General features: G+C 46.7%; 1 non-coding gene and 1 pseudogene across 1 annotated transcript; both read left to right on the top strand.

Annotated features, from left to right (window-relative positions):
• The first annotated feature begins 477 nt into the window (after positions 1-477).
• On the top strand, positions 478-631 carry LOC149191840 (5.8S ribosomal RNA). The gene has a single exon (XR_016255480.1). It is a non-coding gene; the product is annotated as a 5.8S ribosomal RNA (ribosomal RNA).
• A 247-nt stretch (positions 632-878) lies between these two features.
• LOC149191839 (25S ribosomal RNA) lies at positions 879-4059 on the top strand (annotated as a pseudogene).
• Positions 4060-7031: the final 2972 nt, after the last annotated feature.

The raw sequence follows: 7031 nt of genomic DNA, 5'->3' as shown, positions 1-7031 counted from the left end.
GTGTTCCGGAAGGACAAAACGCAGTGCGAGCTCCTGGGGTGGCCACCCTAGTCCTTCTTGATCATTGTCCCCTTCAGTTCCCCCCTTCAGTTCCCAAGGGCATGAGGCTTTGGGAGGCTTGTTCCTTGTTTGTGCTTTGTTTTCTACCCTTTTCTTCCTTTCGGTCCCTAACTCTACGGAGAAAAGGGGAGTCATTGTGGGCTGGTGTCGGGGAAGGGATAAAAGCAGTGCGAGCTCCCGGGGTGGCCACCCTAGTCCTTCTCGATCGTTGTTCCATGCATTTCCCCCCTTTTTGTGAGGGCGTGGGGCTGGGGGATATTGTCCTCTGTTCGAGCCTCCCCCTGTGAGGGGGTTAGACACCTTTGTTTCTCTTTCTCTCATGCGTTTTTCCTCCTTTTGCCCCTTGGCCTTACATTTGTTGTGGGGGGTGCCCCTATTTAGTTTTGTGGCCGATTTTTCAGTAATACACGTGGAAACGACTCTCAGCAACGGATATCTCGGCTCTTGTTACGATGAAGAACGTAGAAAAATGTGATACTTAGTGTGAATTGCAGAATCCCGTGAATCATCGAGTTTTTGAACGCAATTTGCACCCGAGGCCTCGGTCGAGGGCACGTATGTCTGGGCGTCACATCCCATTCAAACGCACTCCCTGCAATATGCTAGGGAGCAGTGGAGCTGGTCGTCTGTGCCTCGTGCGGTGCAGTCGGCTGAAATACCTCAAGCGATGTTTCATGGCGTGCGTCGGCGAGCGGTGATCTTGTCCCCTTGGATGGGCAGTTGGCGTTAGCTGATGTGGGCTTTGTGTGGCATCGCTCGAACTTGCTTTGCTCTCTCTTGTCCTCCCATGGGGTAGGGTGGATTTAGCTCCAACTTTGTGACCTCAGCTCAGGCGAGAACACCCACTGAGTTTAAGCATATAATTAAGTGGAGGAAAAGAAACTTACAAGGATTACCCTAGTAGCGGCAAGCGAACCGGGAAGAGCCCAGCATGAAAATCGGGCGGTGGAGCCGCCTAAATTGTAGTCTGTAGAAGCGTCATCAGTGGCGAACCTGGGCCAAGTCCCTTGGAAGGGGGCACCTGAGAGGGTGACAGCCCCGTCGGCCCGGGACCCTGCCACATCACGAGGCGTTGTCGGCGAGTCGGGTTGTTTGGGAATGCAGCCCTAATTGGGTGGTAAATTCCATCCAAGGCTAAATATGGGCAAGAGACCGATAGTGAACAAGTAATGCGAGGGAAAGATGAAAAGGACTTTGAAAAGAGAGTTAAAGAGTGCTTGAAATTGTCGGGAGGGAAGCGGATGGAGGCTGTCGATGCGTCTCGGTCAGATGCAGAATGGCTCAGGCTGGTCCTCCGCTCGACTTGAGGTGCAAACCAACACGGGCTGCTGCATCGTCACAAGCGCGGGTGGATTACTGCCTGTTGGTTTGCCGCTGCGGTGGTCGAGGAACGAAGCATGCGCCCTTGTGGCGGGCTGTGTGCACCTGCGCGCTCGTGTTGTTGGTTGGCGGGCTTTCCATTCGACCCGTCTTGAAACACAAACCAAGGAGTCTAACATTTGTGCGAGTCAGCGGGTTTGAAAACCTGCAAGGCGCAAGGAAGCTGACGGGCGAGATCCCCTCTCTGGCGCGGTGCATCGTCGACTGACCTTGAGCTTATGCGAAGGGTTCGAGTGCGAGCACACCTGTTGGGACCCGAAAGATGGTGAACTATGCCTGAGCAGGGCAAAGCCAAAGGAAACTCTGGTGGAGGCTCGTAGCGATACTGACGTGCAAATCATTTGTCTGACTTGGGTATAGGGGCGAAAGACTAATCGAACCATCTAGTAGTTGGTTTCCTCCGAAGTTTCCCTCAGGATAGCTAGAGCTCACACGTGAGTTTTATCGGGTAAAGCAAATGATTAGAGTCATCAGAGGCGTAACACCCTCGACCTATTCTCAAACTTTAAATAGGTAAGAGGGTGCGGCTGCTCCATTGAGCCGCGCCGTGGAATCGAGAGCTCCAAGTGGGCCATTTTTGGTAAGCAAAACTGGCGATGCGGGATGAACCGAAAGTTGAGTTACGGTGCCGAATTGAGCGCTAACCTAGATCCCACAAAGGGTGTTGGTTGATTAAGACAGCAGGACGGTGGTCATGGAAGTCAAAATCCGCTAAGGAGTGTGTAACAACTCACCTGCCGAATCAACTAGCCCCGAAAATGAATGGCGCTGAAGCGCGCAACCTATACTCGACCGTCGGAGCAATTGCCTGGCTCCGATGACTAGGAGGATGCGGGGGTCATTGAGAAACCTCGGGCATGAGCTTGGGTGGATCGGCCCCCGGTGCAGATCTTGGTGGTAGTAGCAAATATTCAAATGAGAACTTTGAAGACTGAAGTGGGGAAAGGTTCCATGTGAATAGCACTTGGACATGGGTTAGTCGATCCTAAGAGATGGGGAAGCCTTGTATCAAGGGTGCACTCTGCACGAGCATCGAAAGGGAATCGGGTTAATATTCCCGAACCGGGACATGGCGGCGGGTGGCAACGTTAGGAAATCCGGAGACGTCGTCGGGGGCCCCGGGAAGAGTTATCTTTTCTTTTTAACAGCTTGCCCACCCTGGAATTGGTTCACCCAGAGATAAGGTCCAGTAGTTGGAAGAGCACCGCATGTCTTGTGGTGTCCGGTGCGCCCTCGGCAGCCCTTGAAAATCTGGAGGACCGAGTACCATTCATGCCCAGTCGTACTCATAACCGCATCAGGTCTCCAAGGTGAACAACCTCTGGTCAATAGAACAATGTAGGTAAGGGAAGTTGACAAAAAGGATCCATAACTTCGGGAAAAGGATTGGCTCTGAGGGCTGGGCCTAGGGGTCTGCGCCCTCAACTCGTGGGCTGTCAGCAGTCTGCCCGAGCTGCTCTCGCAGCGAGGGCAGGCAATCGTGTGCCAATTGGGCTACGGGCATAGAATGCCCCCTGTCGAGGGCTTTTCCCTAGGCGTCGAACAGTCAACTCAGAACTGGTATGGACAAGGGGAATCCGACTGTTTAATTAAAACAAAGCATTGTGATGGTCCCTGTGGATGCTGACGCAATGTGATTTCTGCCCAGTTCTCTGAATGTCAAAGTGAAGAAATTCAGCCAAGCGCGGGTAAACGGCGGGAGTAACTATGACTCTCTTAAGGTAGCCAAATGCCTCGTCATCTAATTAGTGACGCGCATGAATGGATTAATGAGATTCCCACTATCCCTATCTACTATCTAGCGAAACCACAGCCAAGGGAACAGGCTTGGCAGAATCAGCGGGAAAAGAAGACCCTGTTGAGCTTGACCCTAGTCCGACTTTGTGAAATGACTTGAGAGGTGTAGAATAAGTGGGATCCGTTTTCGGCGCAAGTGAAATACCACTACTTTTAACGTTATTTTACTTATTCCATGGGGGGGAGATGGGGTACTGCCCCTATTTTTGGCCTTAAGGCACGTTTCGGCGGGTCGATCCGAGCGGAAGACATTATCAGGTGGGGAGTTTGGCTGGGGCGGTACATCTGTTAAAAGATAACGCAGGTGTCCTAAGATGAGCTCAACGAGAACATAAATCTCGTGTGGAACAAAAGGGTAAAAGCTCATTTGATTTTTATTTTCAGTACGAATACAAACCGTGAAAGCGTGGCCTATCAATCCTTTAGATTTTCAGAATTTGAAGCTAGAGGTGTCAGAAAAGTTACCACAGGGATAACTGGCTTGTGGCAGCCAAGCATTCATAGCGACGTTGCTTTTGATCCTTCGATGTCAACTTTTCCTATCATTGTGAATCAGAATTCACCAAGTGTTGGATTGTTCACCCACCAATAGGGAACGTGAGCTGGGTTTAGACCGTCGTGAGACAGGTTAGTTTTACCCTACTGATGAACCGCACCGCAATAGTAATTCAACTTAGTACGAGAGGAACTGTTGATTCACACAATTGGTCATCGCGCTTGGTTGAAAAGCCAGTGGCGCGAAGCTACCGTGTGTCGGATTATGACTGAATGCCTCTAAGTCAGAATCCACGCTAGAAGTGGTGCATGTCACTCTTCGACTGTATCTCGACCTGCAGTAGGGGCGTCGCTTTGTCACCCCCAGGGGCCCGTGTCATTTGCAAACCGCAGCCGTGAAGCATCTCGGTCGGGGTAGCTTTGAAGTTCTGTTACACTAAAATTTGTCACCATGACTATTTACAGTTAGTATGGCTCCATCAACTGTCATACTATCCTCCTTGGCAAGTCTTATACCTTTGCTCTTCATGTCAAACTTCAAGAAAGAGAGAAAGTCCTTAAAAATCTATATATCTCTGGGTACGTAGTTTCTCTTAGCCTTACCTGCGTGTACGCACCTCAAGGTCACAATACCTGCGTACTTGTACGCTCTGTCTGTAAAGGCGTGGGTGTGTACTCCTGTAAAGGTCAAAAGGCGCAAGTTTCACTTCAAAAAAGTTACTTGTGGTCATTTCTAGAGCATTCTAGAATCTTGTTTGACGTGTATTGAGCGCCTCCAGATGGTTCATGTATCCCTATGAAAGAGGAACTTATCCCATCAAGAGGGGAGCTATTCCATTCAAAGAGGGGCTTATCCCATTGATGGTGGACCTGATTAACTTCCTCTAAAGCACTATAAATACAGGCATTGGGCCAGAGGGAGGGGAGGTTGAAAGCTGAACATTCCTAAGGGTAGATGCTGCTGGAATTAGGACTCCCTTATAGAGCTTGAGAGGAGAGATTCCCATCCTTTCCTAGCCTTATTTGGAAGCGGGTGAGCTGATCAAAGTGAAGGAGAACTCTTGCTGGACCCTAGGAGGGACCTGCACAACACCAAGGCTCAGGTTGTAATGGTTTCTTTTGTTTCCACTTAACACAATTAAGCACACTTTTCTCAACAGATTGTTATACATGATTTGTTTCATATACTCCTTGGTCTGTATGATTAATATATGTTATTTTATAAGTTATTTAGGTGCTATGTAATCTTTTGGCTTGTTAGTGAATGCAGGTTTCGAAGAGAAGGAGGAGTTCATCCGGATCGGCGAGGCTGGACTACTACAAAGCATTGGACTAAAGGTATGTTATGAACACCTCATTACTTGTATTCTAAATGCATATTTATAGAAAGGTAGTGTTTACTTGTCTTGTTTGTCACTAGAAATCCTTAGCTTCTAGGGAGGTCGGTTTTGTCCGCAAAATTGACTCTTTCCACATGACAAAATGGCGACTCCGCTGGGGAATCCATTGATGTGAATGATTTTTCCTTTGTGTGAAACTTTGATTTGAGAAAAGTCGTTTGTTTTCTGGTTTTTGGCTGTTTGACTGTGAATTTGGGTGGAATAGATTAGGGTTAAATTAGATTTTAGTTTTTCTTGGTTTTGCTAGAAGTACGCAGCCTCTGCGTTGAGCACAGTGTGTACCTGTACGCACTGCAGCTTTGTACACAGAGCGTACATGCACCTGTGCAAACAGGCTGCCTGCGTACCCCTGTCAAAAGCTTAGAAAATTTCCATTTTTTCCTTTTTCTCCTATTAGATTTTGTTTATAGCTTATTTTTGCTGCCCAGATCCACTATTCACCTGCCAGAAGCTTTCATCTTGGCTAATTTCATTAGCATTCCTGCCTTAAGCTTTCATCAATTGGGTGTTTTGAGTCTCTTTTTTGAGAAATTCTTGATTTGATTTCCTTTGGTCATTACTTGGAGTTTTGTCTCAGTCTTTTCACAATTTACTTTTGTTTTGGCAAAAAAATTTCCCCCTCATTTGCCGGGGGGGGGCTAAATTGTGTATGAGTGTTAATCGCCTTTGAGTGTTTTTATTTTTTGATCTTTGGAACTCTCACCCAATTTTCTCGACTTGCACTTGATTGATTCTTAGATTACATTAGAATCGTCTTGTGTTTGAGAATTATCTTGCATAGATCACATTTGCATATTTAGAATTCTCATTTTCAGAATATGAATGAAAAATGTGCATAGATCACATTTTCATACTTTTCAAGTGAATTGTGCTTAGATTACCATTGCATAGTTTACATTCTGAAAAATCAATCGTAGATTTAGATCATCTTTCTTGAATTGAATTTACACAAAAATAAAAAAATAAAAAAAAATGGTTTGGAATTGATTTGCATTAGTTTTTCTTGATAAAATTAGTGCATTAGAGCATTTGTTATATTTTCTCTTAGTGATCAATTTTTTGCATTGTTGGAAGTGAATGGAAACTCTCTCCTTACTTTAGTTAGGATTCATCGAATTGAAAATATTACATTATCATATTCGATTGCATTTAGTTGAGTTGGGTCATAACACCATTGGTTTCATTTCCATTTACCCATTTGAGTAATAACAGCCTTAATAACACAACGCTTAATTAAAATTCATCTAGTAATTTTTACATTTCTAGGGCTCTGAAACACCAATATAGATCAGGCTAGTGTCTTGGAGTAGGATAAATCCAACAGTTACATTTATGCTCTGGGAAATCTCCTCTTAAAGGAGAAGCACGAGATCGTGTCCGAACCAGTGAGGGGATCAATCCTCCTTCATTGGGAACGATGCCAGATACGCACGTACTACAAACGGTAAACCTTGGATTAACCATTGTCGAGGAGCCTGGGGTCACTTGTCGGTAAACCTTGGATTATTGTCAAGGAGCCGGCAAGGGGATTGAGCTTGTTACTCTGCCCTTGCGTGCTATCGGATCATAGACTGTTCCCCCAGGTATATTTGTCGCTGTTGGTGCCCTTAGTGACTATTATCTTTAGGGTTCTACCCAAGGTGATGGTGGAGGGAAGATCCCACTGTACCTGGAGCGGACGTCGGCTAGACTCACTTGGATTTTCTGGGGGGTTCACTTCACTCGAGACGGTTAAAGTGGAGGAACTTGGTCCAGTCTATTCATTAAGCAGGTTTCCGGGGTAACTGTTCCACCCGCCACTTCTGTACTGAATTCTGTGATGTTGGATTTCATCACCAACTAGTGTTTTCGGTCCGGAAGGTTACTGTTTGTGTGTGGTTTGACTCTTAGATTTGATAG

The sequence above is a fragment of the Pinus tabuliformis genome, chromosome 2_2 (assembly GCF_031772625.1).
Source record: "Pinus tabuliformis cultivar Carrire ecotype Pingquan chromosome 2_2, CPIR1, whole genome shotgun sequence".
NCBI classification, from domain to species: Eukaryota; Viridiplantae; Streptophyta; class Pinopsida; order Pinales; family Pinaceae; genus Pinus; species Pinus tabuliformis.
This window is presented reverse-complemented; position numbering and strand designations above follow the sequence as displayed.